Here is an 18,191-nt window from a genome sequence, read left to right on the forward strand (position 1 = left end):
TTGATATATTACTAATACACTTGGATATCTACTTATAAAATGAAACATGTATGTTTTACTTCAAAATAAGTTACTAATTGAATGTTAATTGTTGTTAGATATACTTTTAATTTACTTGGAATGTTGATTGTTGTTTGAGTTTACTCATGTGATCTTTTTTTTTTCGGCAAAGATATTGTAATTAAAGTATGGTATGGGAGAATTGCACCTCTAACCTCGAGGTCGATAGTATGGGCACTATGTCAGTTGAACTAAGCTCATGTGATACGCTCATGTAATACACTGCGGTTAAACTTGGAATATATGCTAAAACAAAACACACATGTTTTACTTCAAAATAAGTTACTGATTGAATATTGATTTGAGCTAGATATACTGTTGATAGATTTGAATCTTGATTAAGATGTATGATCGATACACTCATGTCTTACTTCACGTACTCTCTTATTGATATTTGATACACTCATGTATTATAATCTAATATAGAGTTTAAATTGTTTGATATTTGATATACTACTAAAGGTGTGTTTGGGGTGAAGATTATCTGAAGATTATAATAGCTACAGTAAATTCTATTTTGTATTTCCCAATTAGCTACAATCAATACTATTTCAAAACCTTCATTTATTACAATGTTTACTATTTGCTACAACGTTTACTATTTTACATTCATCATTTTTTTTATTCATTACTATAGTATTTATTAGTTTCTTCTTAAACAAAATTTGTTTACACCTCAAACACATACTATTATAATCCAAATTAAAATAATCTATAACCCAAACACATACTATTATAACCCAACTGTAATAACCTAGGACTATAATAATCAACTCCTATTACCCCAAACGCCCCCTAATATACTATGATAATTTTGAAAGTTGATTGGTATATGATATATTGTGATATACTCTTGACATTCTTGAAAGTTGATTGATATATATTGATATACTGTTGATATAATGTTGATACACTTAAAAGTTGATTAGTATGTAGTATATATACTATTGATATTCTTGAAGGTTATTTGTTATGTAATAATGTACATTTGATATACTATTGATGTACTTATAAGTTGTTTGATATCTATTATACATAAAAGTTGTTTAATTTTCTCAAAAAAAAAAAAAAAAAAAGTTGTTTGATATGTGATATATTATTTACTCAAAACTTCATTTATATTTGATAAACTCCCGATATACTTGAATCCAGGGTATCTCTTGAAACCGTCATATTGCTATAAAAATGTGTCAATTAATGATATACAGAATATTAGATATATCATTTAGTTGATATATATTATCCAAAATTTAATCAAAAAAGAAGGGAAAAAAAACTAACAGACTAAGTTAGAATAAATGAGAAAGAATTTTTTTTTTTTTATAAAAAAAAAAAAACATATGTTACAATGTGGGATGGGTCTACGGCTAGAAAATGGAGGGAACAAGGAATGAATAGGTATGCAGGATGGGGTCTGCGACTGAAAAATAATTTGGCAATTTGGGAATATAAATAAATTAAATATTGGATTTAAAAATGTAAAATGTGACTGCTATGCTTGCAATATTATACTCTAAATTGTCACCCATTACAAATTCCCTTATTTACCTATTCTAATTTTGTGATATATAAAAGTTATAACTTAAGATATTGGGGATGAAATAAAAAAATATATATTATTAAAAATCTGTGTTGAATAAAGATCGATACTTCTCAAAAGTGATGAACTAATCTGAATCCTGCTCCACCTTTCAACTTAGGCTGGAATTCATTAAACGTTGGGCTATTTTCCAAATAAAAATGAACAATGTTGGCTTATTTGTTTGCGATTGCTTTTGCAATCATATTACAAGAGAATCTTTAACTTTCATAAAAATTTGGTCTCTTCACTTATCCATCTCAAATTTATCTTTCCATTAATTTTCCTCACATTCATTTCAATTTTTAAATAGTTCAATTTCTTATAACAATTATTTAAAAAAAAATCTTTAATAAGAAGATTTAGATAAAATAATATTCAGACCATATATATTTTCAAAAAATTATATTATGATAAATTATAAATTAAATATGAATATAAAAAATAATTGAAATGATAATCTACTTTTCTCTATATACTATACTACAAATTTGGAAACTTGAAGTCCAATTATGGTCAAATTGCCTTCTTTTCTTAGACACAGTTAATCCAGGTCTAAAAAATCATTTTTTGAGGATCCTTTGCCATTGACAAACAAATTCTCCAATGCTCATTCAACAATTTTACTTTACCTTCCACAATCTCTCGCTTTCCCTTCTGCTGGCTGCAGTGTAACAACATTGAGGTTGCCCTATAAATTGCTTTCTTCATCCGATGAACCATTTCCTGCTGCGTGTAATACTCCACTGTTACATTTTCCAGGATTTCTCGCACGGGTTCCTTCTATCACGACCTTAATCTGCCTGCAATCCACTCAACACCATTTTCTTGTTATCCTACCTAACCTTCTGACTCAAGATAACCAGAAACAACATTCAATCAAATTATATAGAACAAAACAGAATGTAATCACTACCAGTGAATGAAAAACTTTAGGTGAAGGCGCATTGACAATAGTATTTGGTCTCAAACATTTTTATAATACAATATAATATTACTGCATAAAGGAACGACAAACTATTTCAAAATCAAACTAAGAACTTGTTTGGATTGACTTTCTAAGTGCTTACAAACAAAAGTATTCCCCTAAGTTATACATACTCACTTAAAGAAAACAGTATTATATAGATTCAAATTTTCATCCCAAAGACTTGTTAAACAAAAGTGAATGGAGTTAGTGTTAAAACACATTAAATTCCTCAAGTTATATTATAAAGATAAATCAAATTTTCCGTAGGATGATTTGATCTAAAGATGAAAGTCATCCTTATGTGCAAGTGTGTGACTGCATGAGTACAGTGTAGATTCAAATGGTCTAGACACTGTCTAAGAATCAAGATGATTACCATTCTAGATCCGAATACACAGTGCAGTTGCAGGCTTTTCTACACCGTGCATCTATAAATCGCAAGTCTTGAATGCATGCATTGGAAAATACCAACTTGCCAAGCATGGACTTATCTAATAATCACAACTATACAACACGCGGATACATTAGAGTAGGTAGGTAAAGGCATCAAGAATACTGTATGACTTCTCATTCCGGTTTATGCAGCAGAACAATTATTCCAACCCAAATTATGAGATGCTATCCTCCAACTAAAGGTACTGCGGTTTCAAATTACCATCTTCATCCTTATCTAAAACTAGTACATAGTTACTTAAAGGAGATCGAATACATGGCTGAAAGGTTAAAAAACGACTTAAGAAAAGTCTACACAGAGTTCTTATTGATTATAAATAGACCACAAGACAAGAGTAAAGGTGGGGTTGGGACAAAATGCTTCTGACGAATTCAAAGCACTTCCCAAATTTTTCATGTTATTAACTATTAAGTTACTTGGTCAAAAGTGATATCAAGAAATTCTTAAAATGTGCTTTTAAAGGAAGCACACATTCAGTTCTCTTAAAACGTTCTTAAAGAAAGAGTATTTACTATGAAAATACTTGTCTCAAGAGTCATCATAAATTCACTCCAAGTCTAAACACCAATAGACAATGGTAATTTTAGGATCATTAACCAGCGAATAGCCAATCTTGTTCTAGAATAGCCCGACTTCTGCTAAGCTCCTAATCTAGTTTTCTAGTTTTGATCCCTCCTCGTGCTGAAATAATGCACTAAATAATTCATACCCGCAAATTTCAAGTTGGCATCTATATAGGTTGTCTACTTCATGTTCACACAAGCCTAGCATTCTAGATATATCCTTACAACTCAAGAACACAATAGTACAACCTATAGAACAGACCCTGTTCAAGTAAGGTCAATATATCCAACCATAATGTCAAAAGCAAAATATGGAAAAAAAATTCCTTGTGAAGCATGAGCAAGGGGTGAACATTTATTCCAGGAAAATCATCTCAAGTTTTTCAACGGAAAATTAGGAAAAAGAATGCATAAGCTGCATAATGTTCCGAAAGATAACGATGGGACAAAGAAAGCTAGAATATTTAAAGAAAGAAAAATATAAATGACAGACCATGTAAAAAAATTATTAATCTTACAAAAATGGAAGTCACATAACAGATAAAACAAATACGACTCTATAGCAGCACCTAAGATGGTCCTAACAGAGGAAGCTCGTGAAAAAGGTAACATTCGCTTAATAATCTTTCGTTCGCAAGTTTTTATTCAATCTTGAACAAAGTAAATGACTATAATAACACACTCAATTCAATCTTGAACTAACATATATTCTGCCAACAAGTAGCACATTCTCATTTTTCGTAATACTAAAATGGCTTATTAACTTAAAACCTATGAACTGTAACATGAAAAATTCATAAATTTATAGGAAGTAGCAAAATCTTTCCTTTTCTTAAGGGGCTCTTGGATCCGTCCCATGCTGACATACATAAACAAGCTCATCCCATCCAGTGCTAGCAAGCAGGCCCTCAACAAGCATGCTCATATCGATTCCTACGGCGAATTCAGTGTGATGATCATATCTCCCAACAAGAGCATCCTCCAGCACGTAATCCCACAAACAGACAGTCATATCGTAGGAGCAGGAGGAGGCTAACAAACCCTATTGATGCAAGGAGAATTTCACTTTCCTAACTGTATATCCATGGCCATTCAATACAGAAACCGGGGTCTTGCAGCTCTTAACATCCCATACCCTAATCGATTTATCGACCAAAGCTGTAGCGATACAACAATCATCGTACTTATTCCAATCGCAAGATAGAACTTCGAAATCATGAGCTGGAATTATCATAGTGGAGCCTGGTTCTCGCACATCCCAAATGCGAACGGTGCAAGCACCAGAGGCGGAAGCGAAGACATCGTCGTGACGAGGGTTCTAGACAGAAGAATAGATGCAATAGGCATGCTCTTTGAATGTTTTGACACTGATGGGGCGGTCTTGGGTCCAGAGCTTGGTGATATCGTCCCAGGAGGAAGTCAAAAAGAAGTCGCGACGAACGGGGTTGTAGTCAGCAGAGTGAACCTTGAGTATGTTCGTGGAAGGAACGAATGGGATTAGATGTGGGGGGAAGAGCGAGGTCGTAAAGCTTGACAGAGCCATCGGCGATGGTGGCGACGAGAAGGGAGTCGTGAGACTCGGACCAAGAGACGTCGTAGACTCCATCGGCGGTGTCGAAGGTGATGTGCTCGGATATAGGACCGGCGGGATTGAGATCGAGGACGTGAAGGCAACCATTGCCAAGGATTCCAAAATTTTGGGCGGTGGCGACGGCGATGCGGGACTCGTAGAAGGGGCTCAACTTGACAAAGTAGCCATTAAAGGGAGTCTTAAAGACGAGCATGGTTGAGGAGTGAGGAGAACCTCTCTGTGTCTCTCTCTGAAGTCTGATCTCACCCTCTTGGTTAGTTCGAAACTACGCATCTCTTTTTTAATCCTTTTATCCAACCAGAAATTGCAATTCCCCTTTCCCATTCCAATTACACCTTCCTTTCCCTCTTTTGTTTCTATCCTATCATAATCTTTTAATTTTCTTTTTCACTTATTTATTTATTTATTTATTTTTCTTTTACCTTTGCACAATATTCCTTCCACCAACTTTTCCTTAAATTGATAAAATAGAAAATGTCGATATGATTTTTCATAGAAAAAAAAGGTCTATATGAGGATGAGCACAATAGAAACGACTATTGATTTTTTCTTCTTTTTAATTTTTGTTAAGTAACGGCTAGGAAATTTACTCAAATTGAATAAATTTATATATATTTGGGGGTTAAAATACCATTCTAGTACCTATACTTTGAAATTTATTCAATTTGAGTCTATAATCCCCTTTGAAATTTATTCAATTTTAGTCTTTATTACCCATACTTCCAATAGATCTAAACTTTAGTCCTTCGAGTTATTTTTTATCGATTAAATAATAATAATAATAATTTTCATGTAAGAAAATAAAATATGTGAATATGTTTTCAAAATTTATAATAGATAACAAAAAGTCTTTTTTTAAAAAAAATCAACTTTACACTAGCACTAGAGACTAAATTTAAGATTTATTGAACATATAGAGAATAAAATTGAACAAAGTATGAGACCAAAATGTATCTAACAATTTATCTTCTTTTTTTTTTTTTCTTTTTTTTTCTTTTTTTTTTGTGAAATCCTATCTTCCTTAAATTGGGTAGCATAAAAGCAGCACCTAATGTAACATCCCAAAATTTTATTGTGATGTAATTTCAGTATTTTGTAATATTTGAGATCATTTTTTTAGTTTTGGAAATTTAATTGGATTACTAATGTTTAATTATTGAGAAATGGGGGTTTCAATTTAATAGGTTAATCAGAGGAAAATTGTGGAAATTAGACTTTTTATGCCACCCAAATTTTTAATTGAAATTAATGTCGAGAATTAGTTTCATTATGGAAGGGGATTGGTTAAAATCTTTTGAATGGAAGATTTAAAAGGGAAAGAAGGATTAAAAACAAATTTTGAAGGGAAAGAATAAAATAATACAAAAGGAGATATGATAAAATAAAATAAAGTATATTATTTTACTTTATTTTATTTTATATATTATTCTTTTTATTGTCTATATAAATTTCCTTCTCTCCTGCACCCTTCACGTTTCCCAAGCCGCCAGCTTCCAGTTTTCTTTACTTTATCGTGCTGCCTAAGACCCACCCCTCCTCTCTGACCTTCGACCCAGCACGCCGCCTTGCCGACCAGCCCCTTTGACGTCGACAGTCTCGGCTCACCCCCAGCCGCGCCGCCAGTCGGTCTTCTTCGTGCACAAGAGCCACCTACCTAGCGTCGTTCGAGAGCTTCGCCCGCGCTCGCGTCGCCTAGCCAATCCCCCCAGGTGCGCACCGCTCACCAGCGAGCTCCAATCGTCCGTCGCCGCTCCTTCGACCAGCCAGCCGCATCTATCCAGTACCGCCCAGCCCCACTGTCGTGCGTAAGTAGGTGTTCCTTTCCTCGAGTAAATCTATTGGCTATGGTGTTGCTTCACTATTTTGATACGCATTTGTTTGGATTTTGAAGTCAAGTTTTAGCGAGCTTGGAAGTCAAAGGGGCGCCGTCAACAAAAGTTGGAAGTTGTTTCGCCTTTGGGTAAGCATTTGGGCATTTAAGTTTTGGTAATCTTCGTGAGTTTTGTTGGTTTGGGTATTTTAGATTTGGATCTAAGGATTTTCAGTTAGTTGTGTTGGGCTGGAATTGAATGGTTGTATTCCTATGTTAGAACCGCTACCTTGAGTTGTTGTATTATTTTGGTTGCCTGATTAACTGTGAATCTTGACATCGAGATAAGTAATCGTACTACTAAAACTGCCTCGTGCCAGGCAATATTAAGCATGTTGTATTGAGGTTGTTTATTAGATTGATTGTTACGTATGATTTCCCTGAGTGAGTTGCACGAACTAGATACATATGAAAGAAGCTTGAATGCTAGCATGCTTTAAGTACATTTTATTCTTTGAGATTTTGTTGAATCTGAGGATGATGAGATGTATATGTATGTTATGGAACTATGATGATGAGATGTATATATATGTTATGGGACCATGATGATGAGATGTATATGTATGTTATGGAACTATGATGATGAGATGTATATGTATGTTATAGAACCATGTTATGATACTTGTGATGTGGAAATCATGATAGTATTCTCACTGTTAGTTAGATACTCACTAGAGGTTGTGTGTCCTTGGGATTCACCAGAGATTGTGTTTCCTTCGTGATCCACTAGAGGTGGTGCTTTTCTCCGGGATTCACCAAAGGTTGTGTTTCCTTCGGGATTCACTAGAGGGGTGTTTCCTTCTGGGTTCACCAGAGGTTGTGGGTCCTACTGGACTTACTAGAGGTAGTGGGTATACTTAATTACAATAGGATGAAATTTAGACATCCATGTATATATGTGTCCCATTAAGACAGGGGATTGCTTACGTCCCACCAGAGGTAGGCATCTAGAGTATATAGATGCCTAGTCTGGCCCCAGTAGTGGGCTTACTTACTGAGTATTTTATACTCATACTTTCTCATGTTGATGTTCTAAGTAAGAGTAGGGACGCACCAACGAATGACAAGCGAAATCCATGATCTAGCCACTGGGACTAGTTTTAATGCTCCTGCTCATGTTTTAAGAATTCCTTTATGTTTTTAACTTTCGGTCTTGTTATTTGGAAACTTAAGATTTGTTTTCAGACCTATTTATTTTCATTTATGATTTATGAAGAACTTTTACATTTATCTTATTTATTTAGCATTTATTTAACTATAAAAGGATGTCATTTTAAGTTCCATGCATGCATGTATTAAGTAATGGCCTAGCTTGAGTCCTAGGGAGTCAGATCGTTACAATTGGTATCAGAGCCCATGTTTTGGGTTCTGAAGACTGACTTACAATGTAAGTTTAGATAGTCCCTGTAACCCAGTAACAGATTCCTTATCATCACCAGGTATGTTCTAATAATGGAAGTTTTTAATATAAACATGAGATTAGCTAATGTATCGTTTTTGTAAACATGTTTGTTTTGTTGAGAGGGATCTAGAGAAAAAGAGTTAAATTGCGAGTTCATGACAAGACATGGCACTTAAGCTCAAACCAAGAAAAGTAGTTAGAAGAGGGGTTTGGGACCCTCAAGTGCAACATCCACAAGTTTAGGATCCTCCCCCTTCAGGGGTGCAGAAAGAAGGAGTTGGTGGAAGTCAGACCGTCCCGACAGCTTTAGATCCACCTATGACTTAAGTCGATGAAAAAGCAATGGAGGCAAGAATTAGGGAAGTCGTTGCATCTTCCCTGATGGAAAGACTATAGGAGTTGATCTGTAATACGATGGTAGGATAGACTACCCAGAACTGGACTCAGAAGGAGCAAGTACCAGTAGTTCAGTTGCAATAGACCCAGTCATCAAGTCAGAACATGCAGGATCTGTCCCATGAAGCTAAGGCACTTGAGAGATTTCAAGAAGTTTGACCCTCGCCCCTTCGATGAGTTATTGAGGGATCACACTAAAGTAGAGATGTGGTTGTCCTCGATCGAGACAATTTTCTATTATATGAGGTGCCCGAAAGAGCACAAGCTACAATGTGCACTTTTTTTGCTGACTAGCAACAAAGAGATTTAGTGGCGTTCAGCAGAGAAACTGATTGATACCACTGGAGGACTTGCAACCTGGGAGCAATTTAAGGAGCGTTTTTACGAGAAATATTTCTCAGCCAACACTAGATACAACAAGCAGGCAGAGTTCTTGAATTTTATCAAAGAGTACCTCTAAGCGGAAGTGATATCGTTCCAAACTTATTGTGACAAAATTAACGGATTCACAATCAAACAGGATAGATATGCATTTAACCACTAATTATAGACATACTTTGAAACTTAAACAACAAGAGAACAAGAAACGTACCAGTTGAAGAACCCTTCTTCGCTTTAGAACTCGTTCTCGTACAGAGACTGCTCCTCTCGCTCTCGCTGAGAACATCCAAGCAATCGTCTACCAAAACCCGATCTTCTACCCACGAACGGCCTCCACATAAACACAGCAATAGGGAGGACACTACTACTTAGAACCCTTGGTATTCTCGATGTGAGAATCTAGGAGGTGTGGGCTCTGTTGGATATGGCAGAGGGAAGGAGGAAGGACAATTGTATAGCACAACCAAGCAAGTGGGAGAAGGTAGATGTCTATCGTATAAACGATGCTTGATCATTTATAAGAGGTACACGATCGTTTAGTAAAAGGGTCGCAATTGTATAGACGATCGTTTAGTAAACGCTCGGGTACGCAATCATTTGGGAAAAAGCTAAATGATCGTTTAACAAATCCTATGTGATCATTTAGTAAACTGTGCGTGTGTATACGATAGTTTATAAACTTTGAGCTATCGTGTAGGTTCTCGATTTGCTATGCGATAGGTAGTATACACCAAACATGAGCGAATGTCTGATCTACTTGCAAAATGAATACGATTTTCATTTTATTCTTCAGTTATGAAAACTGAATGCAACTTCCCACTATCACACGGTTACGGAGAAAATGTTGATATAATTATCCCATAATTGTCCAAACAATACAACATAGTCCTACTATGTGTGGATACCTCCTGGGCCATGAGAAGGTGTGTGACGCCACATCGTTCAGGCCCCAGAATCTGCCCTTAAGGGAGCAATCTATCTACTCACATCTGCTTCGGGGAAGGAGTGAATTTCATCTTGTGTAGTTGAGTTCCCAGCTCCCAAATCAGATGAATCCTCAAAGTGGTAGGTTTGAGTCCACAATCTGGCCACTCACACCTATACAAATCAGAGGCTGCCTTCAAAGGTAGAAGTTCCCAACTTACTCAGGATTGAGGTCATGTTACCTATGGTCATCCTAGTGAAGTGAAGTCTCTGTCATGAACGACGTTATATAACAAGAGTACAACGCTTCGTTGTCCGATCTTATAGAAATTCCTTTGTATAGGATGCCCCCACTCGCATGTCTCCACATGAATGATCAGGATCAGACTATCTGTAGCAAGTCACAACACTTGTAACTATTTTACAAAGCAGGCCACATCTGTAGCGTTACCAGGATAAAGTTTCCCTCTTATATCCATATACTACAGACCATTTTGGTTATTACTTAAGACATGACCCACTTGTATGTCTCTACATACATGCTTAAGTTACCAACGACATCTAAGGATCTTAGTTTATTGGTTTGTGGTAAAAAACATTCAATGTTCATTGACAAATGTGAAGAAAAATATTATATATTATACATTACAAGCGTTTGTTCAAAACTGTATTTACAAACTACAGGACATGAGAGTTTAAGACATCATCCCCAACACGTCCAGTGTCTGAAAAGTGAATTGTGAGGTATGGTACATGCCTTGGACCTCAAGACATATGCTGCGATACTATGGGCCACTGTGAGGATTGATGCTGACTTCCAAGAGGGAGAAGAGTATAGGAAGTCACTTGAAATTGGGACCTCTGCAGGTGAAAAAAGGAAGGCTGAGCCAAGGGCTCTTGAACCTCAGCAAAGGAACCAGAATGCAGTTAATGCTTCACATCAGTAGGGACAGCAGGGCTCACAAGCTATAACTGTCAAGAAAGATAAGCCGATCTGTACAACCTGTGGTAGACATCATTGGGGGCGTTTTTTGGCTGGTACTGGAGTTTGTTTTCAGTGTAGTCAGAATGGGCATATGTCAAAGAAATGCCCAAGGAGGAATGTGTCTAAAATCAGAGGTCAGCCTCTAAACTCATTTTAGAGAGGCCCGAGCCATCGATAATTCTAGATATGCGTGATTTTGATGTGATACTGGACATGGATTGGCTAGCTGCTAATCAGGCTAGCATAGATTGCTCCCATAAGGTGGTCATCTTTAACCCTTTTATAGAAGCCAACTTTAAGTTTAAGGGGGTTGGGACTATGGTTCTACCCAAAGTGATTTTAGCACTAAAGGCCAATAGACTGTTTGACCAATGAGTCTGGGGTATTATGACCAGTGTGGCTGACACTAGAGAGGCTGAAGTCACCTTGACTTCAGAATCAGTAGTAAGAGATTTTCGAGATGTTTTTCCAAAGGATCTTCCCGGACTGCCTCCGTAACGAGAGATAGATTTTGCTATTGAGTTAGAGCCAGGAATAACTCCCATTTCGAAAGCTCCATACAGGATGACATCAGTAGAGTTGAGGGAACTTAAAGTCCAGTTGCAAGAGATGTTGGATAAGGGCTTCATATGACCCAGTGTGTCACCATGGGGTGCACCAGTACTTTTTTTAAAGAAGAAGGATGGATCATTGCACTTGTGCATTGACTACAGAGAATTAAATAAAGTGACCATAAAGAATAAGTATCCACTTCCAAGGATTGATGACTTGTTCGACCAGTTTCAAGGGGCTACTGTGTTCTCTAAGATTGATCTCCGATCAGGGATACCATCAGTTAAGAATAAAAGAGTAATATACCCAAGACAACTTTCCATTTGAGGCATAGGTATTATGAGTTCATTGTGTTGTCGTTCGGTCTAATAAATGCTCCAACCGTGTTTATAGATCTAGTGAATAGGATGTTCAAGGAATTCCTCAAAACCCTTTGTGATAGTTTTCATTGATGATATCTTGGTTTATTCCAAGTCCGAGGCAGAGCATGCGGAGCACTTACGAAAAAGTTTTGGAAACGTCGCGAGCAAATAGGTTGTATGCCAAGTTTTCTAAATGCGAATTTTGGTTGAGGCAGATGTCCTTTCTAGGGCATGTAGTATTAAAGGAATGAGTCTCCGTGGATTCTACAAAGATTGAGGCAGTTACAAGTTGGATTCGCCCAACCACAGTTAGCGAGGTGCGTAGTTTTCTGGGGTTAATAGGTTACTACCGGCAATTTGTGAAGGATTTTTCTCGCATAGCCACCCCTTTGACTTAGTTGATCGGGAAGAGAGCCTCTTTCGTTTGAAGTGAGGCTTGTGAGAAGAGTTTCCAAGATCTGAAGCAGAAGTTGGTTTCAGCTCAAGTTCTTACAGTGCATATAGATCAGGTGGTTTTGTTATCTACAATGACGCTTCCAAGAAAGGATTGGGGTGTGTGATGATGCAACAAGGTAGAATGGTTGATTATACTTCTCGTCAGTTGAAGAATCATGAACAGAATTATCCCACCCACGATTTGGAATTCGCAACAGTGGTTTTTGCTCTAAAGATCTTGAGGCATTATTTATATAGAGAAAAGATATAGATTTTCACCGACCACAAGAGTTTAAAGTACTTCTTCACTCAGGAGTTGAACATGAGGCAACGAAGGTGGCTAGAGCTGGTGAAGGACTACGACTGTGAAATTTTGTATCACCCAGGGAAGGCGAATGTAGTGGCAAATGCCCTAAGAAGAAATGCGGCTCATTCAACAGCCCTCATTACCAAAAAGACTCATTTGTGCAGAGCTAGAGCGGGCCGAGATTGCAGTAGTAGTAAAGAAAGTTACGACACAGTTAACGCAGTTGTCAGTGCAACCGAGTCTGAGACAGGGAATTATTGATGCGTAATGGTGTGACCTTTATCTAGAGGAGAGAGTTCATAAGAAGAAGTCAAGCTAGGATGGGGAACTCTTTGTATCAGTGAAAGGTGGTCTCCTCTATCCAAGACGTTTGTGTGTGCCAGCGAATAATGACCTTAAGAATGAGCTATTGTTAGAGGCTCACAATTCCCTGTTTTCAATTCATCCCAGCAACACCAAGATGTACCAGGACTTGAAGCGTTACTACTGGTGGAATGACATGAAAAGAGAGATAGTTGAGTTCGTCAGTAAGTGCCTAGTGTGGCAGCAGGTGAAAGCCCCGAGACAGAAGTCAGCAGGCTTGTTACAACCATTGAGTGTGCCAGAATGGAAGTGGGAGAAGGTGTTTATGGACTTCATTGTCGGATTGCCCAAACAACAAAATGTTTTACCATGATTTGGGTTATAGTAGACAGATTCACTAAGTTAGCACACTTCATACTAGAGAAGCCTACTTTCTTAGTAAACAAGTGGGCACAAATATATATGAAAGAGGTAGTGAGATTGCACGGGGTGCATGTGTCCATTCTGTCAGATAAAGACCTCTGTTTCACATCCAACTTCTAGAAGGGTCTACAGATAACATTGAGAACTCGATTGGATTTCAGTATAGCTTTTTACCCATAGACTGATGGGCAAACAGAACGTTTGAATCAGATATTGGAAGATATGTTACATGTCTGTGCTATAGAGTTTTCAGAAAGCTGGGATGCTCACCTACATTTGATGGAATTTGCTTATGATAACAACTACCAGTCTTCTATTGGGATGTCGCCCTTTGAGGTGCTTTATGGAAAGAGTTGTAGGTCTCTGGTGTGTTGGGATGAAGTAGGAGAAAGAGAGAGTTTCTAGGACCTGAGCTAGTATAAACCATGAATGAGGCAATACAAAAGATCATGGCTCGTATGCAAATAGCTTAGAGTAGACAGAAAAGCTATATCGATGTGAGACATAAGGACCTGGAATTTGAGACTGGTGATAATATATTCCTAAAGGTGGCATCGACGAAGGTTGTTTTGAGGTTTAGAAGGAAAGGAAAACTGGGTTCGAGATTTATTGGGCCTTTCAAGGTCTTGCAGCGAATTGGCCCTGTAGCTTACTGCTTGGCATTACCTCCATCACTTTCTTCAGTTCATAATATCTTCCATGTTTCGATGTTGAGAAAGTATGTGACAGATTCGCCCCATGTAGTTGACTTCAAGCCATTACAGTTGAATGACAACTTAAGCCACAGGGAGAAGCCCGTAGAAATTCTCGCCAGAGAGTTAAAGACATTGCGCTATAGGGAGGTTGCATTTGTGGGTTATGTGGCAGAATCACTAGTTCAAGGAAGCTACCTAGGAGTGAGATGATGTGATGAGAGCCTAGAACCTGGAGCTGCTTCAGGAGTAAACTTTCGAGAACGAAAGTTCTTTAAGGAGGAAAGAATATAACATCCCAAAATTTTGTTCGTAATGTAATTTTAGTATTTTGTAATATTCAAGATCATTTTTTAATTTCGGAAATTTAATTGGACTACTGAGGTTCAATTATTGAGAAAGGGAAGTTTCAATTTAATTGGTTAATTAGAGGAAAGTTGTGGGAATTGGACTTTTTATGTCACCCAATTTTTTAATTTGAAATTAATGTCAGTAATTAATTCCATTACGGAAGGGGATTGGTTAAAATCTTTTGAATGGAAGATTTAAAAAGGAAAGAGGGATTAAAAACAAAATTTGAAGGGAAAGAATAAAATAATACAAAAGGAGATATGATAAAATAAAATAAAATATTTTATTTTATATATTATTCTTTTTATTATCTATATAAATTTCCTTCTCTCCCTCACCCCTTCACGTTTCCCAAGCCGCCACCCCTAGTTTTCTTTTCTTCAGTGCGTCGTTCGAGACCAACCCCCACTCTCTGACCTTCGACCTAGCACCTCCTCGCTAACCAGCCCCTTCGCCGTCGACGGTCTTGCCTCAGCCCCAGCCATGCCACCAGCTGGTCTTCTCCGTGCGCTAGATCCGTTTACCCAGCGTCGTTTGAGAGCTTTTCCCGCACTCGCGTCGCCTAACCAACTACCCCAGCCGCGCGCTGCTCGCCGGCGAGCTCTAGTTGTCCATCGCCGCTCCTCCATCTAGCCAGTCGTGTCTTTCCAGCGTCGCCCAGCCCCGCCGTCGTGGTTGCCGTTGGATCTATTTTGGGTAAGGGGGTGTTCCTTTCCTTGAGTAAATCTATTGGCTATGGTGTTGCTTCACTATTTTGATACGCCTTTGTTTGGATTTTGAAGTCAAGTGTTAGAGAAGTTTGGAAGTCAAAAGGCCACCGTTAAGAAAAGTTGGAAGTGGTTTCACCTTTGGGTAAGCTTTTGGGCATTTAAATTTTAGTAATCTTTGCGGGTTGGGTTGGTTTTGGTATTTTGGATTTAGATCTAAGGATTTACAGTTAGTTGTTTGGGTTGAAATTGAATGGTTGTATTCCTATGTTAGGATTGCTACCTTGAGTTGCTATATTATTTTGGTTGCCTGATTAACTATGAATCTCGACATCAAGATAAGTAATCGTACTACTGGAACTACCTCGTGCCATGCAATATTAAGCATGTTGTATTGAAGTTGTTTATTAGATTGATTGTTACATATGATTTCCCTGAGTGAGTTACACGAACTAGATATATATGAAAGAGGATTAAATGCTGGAATGATTTAAGTACATTTTATTCTTTGAGATTTTTTCTGAATCTGAGGATGATGAGATGTATATTTATGTTATGGAACTATGATGATGAGATGTATATGTATGATATGGAACTATGATGATGAGATGTATATGTATGTTATAGAACCATGTTATGATACTTATGATGTGGAAATCGTGATAGTGTCCTCACTATTAGTTAGATACTCACTAGAGGTTGTATGTCCTTCGGGATTCACCAGAGATTGTGTTTCCTTTGGAATTCACTGTGGTGTTTTCCTTCAGGATTCACCAGAGGTTATGTGTCCTTCGAAATACACTAAAGATGGTGGTTTCCATTGGGATCCACTAAAGTTTGTGTTTCCTTCGGGATCCACTAGAGGTGGTGTTTTCCTCTAGGATTCACCAGAGGTTATGTTTCCTTCGGAATTCACTAGAGGTGGTGTTTCCTTCGAGGTTCATCAGAGGTTGTGGGTCCTATGGGACTTATTAGAGGTAATGGGTATACTTAACTACAGTAGGATGAAATTCAGATATCCATGTATATATGTGTCCCATGAGGACTAGGGGAGTGCTTACATTCCACCAGAGGTAGGAATCTAGAGGACATAGATGCCTAGCCTGACCCTAGTAGTGGGCTTAATTATTGAATGTTTTATATTCATACTTTCTCATGTTGATGTTTCAAGTAAGAGCAGGGACACGCTAATGAATGACAACCGGAATCCATGATCGAGCCATTGGGATCAATTTTAATGCTTCCGCTCATATTTTAAGAATTCTTTTATGTTTTTAATTTTCGGTTTTGTTATTTGGAAACTTACTGTTAAGATTTGTTTGCAGACCTATCTATTTTCGTTTATGATTTATGGATACTCTATCATTTGATTTCTAATACTTGAATTTAATGGAGATCTTTTAAATTTTTTTTATTTATTTAGTATTTATTTCACTATAAAAGAGTATCGTTTTAAGTTCCATGCATGCATGTGTTAAGTAACGGCCTAGCTTGAGTCCTAGGGAGTCGGGTCGTTACACCTATAGACTACACTACATGTGCAATACACATGCATGATCAACAAAATACATTTTTAAAGTGTAAAAATATAAGAATCGAATCTAGAACCAATAGTATCTAAGAGTGCCCTTGTCACTGCTCTACCCATGGATTTTAAATATTATATTAAATTTTGATATATATATTGTTAAAAAGAACTCGAAATTTGTATTAAAAATACAAAAATTGATAATTTGAGGAGGGCACGTATCCGTGCCCCTAAGTGGATTCGTCGATGTCAAATAGAAGATAAGTTTCAATGTTTATATCATATTAAAAAAAAAAACTATATATACTAAAAAAATAAAGAAAAAAAGATATTTGTATTTAGAAAATTTGATCTAATAGCATTAAGTAAAGTATCATTTAAAAATTTAGCAAAAATTAGAAATCATAAAAATTTATAATAAAACACCTTTCTTGCACCTAAAGCTTTTTAGGTTAATCCTAAAATGTCCTTCTTATGTTATATTACACCATGTTGTGAAAATGAGGAGCACATAAAGCACAACAAATATGGAGAAAATATAATATATATATATATATATATTATAATAATAATATAATAATAATAATAAATATATAACTAAACTTATAAATAACTAAAATTATAATTTTATGGAAATAGGAATAATTGAAATATAAAATATGATTTTATGAAATATGAAATATATGAAAATTTCTTTTTATTCTTGCCAATGTGCATAATTTTAAAATCTACAAAATGCCACTATTTATAGGCAAAATGGCAAGTAGGATGTGAATTTATATTAGGTTTTTAAAGGATGTATATTTTCTATGTTAATTCCTTCAAATTTATGTTAATTATTTGCTTTAATTGCTAATTTTGTAGAATTAAACGATCCCCAAAGTATTTTGGAGTCATTATAAGAAAATTGTGCCAAAAAGATAAAAATGTCCAAGAAAAGCAATAAACTGAAGGGAGTCGAGTAAACACTCAGGAAAGCATCGAGTAAGGCTATTGGAGCATCAAGATCAAGTATTTAGCATAATACTGTAAAAAAGCATCAAGTAAAAAACTAATGAGTATCCAACCATCTTCTATCGAGTTATCGAGTTCTGTCTGATTCATCTTGCATCGAGTTAATGCAATCTAGTGAAGAACATCCAGACCGTTGAGGATCGAGTATCGACCGTCAAGTTTCGAGGAGTGAGTATTAAATAGAAAAACTCGATGCGCTCGTTCTTCTTTCCAGATTTTGACACGATCCATCTGCGCGCTTCGGGATGACTTCCCACTGGTATAAATGAGTTCAGTTCTTTAGCGAAGAGGGAGAGAAATCATTTTTCAGAAAATCCATCATTTTCTTGAGAGAAAAACTCA

General features: G+C 36.7%; 2 long non-coding RNA genes and 1 pseudogene across 2 annotated transcripts; 2 read left to right on the top strand and 1 right to left on the bottom strand.

Moving 5' to 3' along the window:
• Positions 1-4,378: 4,378 nt before the first annotated feature.
• On the bottom strand, positions 4,379-5,410 carry LOC120074320 (peroxisomal targeting signal type 2 receptor pseudogene; annotated as a pseudogene).
• Positions 5,411-6,688: 1,278 nt separating this feature from the next.
• LOC150036996 (uncharacterized) lies at positions 6,689-13,270 on the top strand. The gene is made up of 2 exons (XR_016528085.1): positions 6,689-7,026; positions 7,109-13,270. It is a non-coding gene; the product is annotated as an uncharacterized LOC150036996 (long non-coding RNA).
• A 1,600-nt stretch (positions 13,271-14,870) lies between these two features.
• Positions 14,871-15,667, top strand: LOC120072836 (uncharacterized). The gene is made up of 2 exons (XR_005480607.2): positions 14,871-15,296; positions 15,383-15,667. It is a non-coding gene; the product is annotated as an uncharacterized LOC120072836 (long non-coding RNA).
• Positions 15,668-18,191: the final 2,524 nt, after the last annotated feature.

This window comes from Benincasa hispida, chromosome 3 (genome assembly GCF_027475165.1).
Source record: "Benincasa hispida cultivar pf3 chromosome 3, pf3_genome.v1.1, whole genome shotgun sequence".
Lineage (NCBI taxonomy): Eukaryota > Viridiplantae > Streptophyta > Magnoliopsida > Cucurbitales > Cucurbitaceae > Benincasa > Benincasa hispida.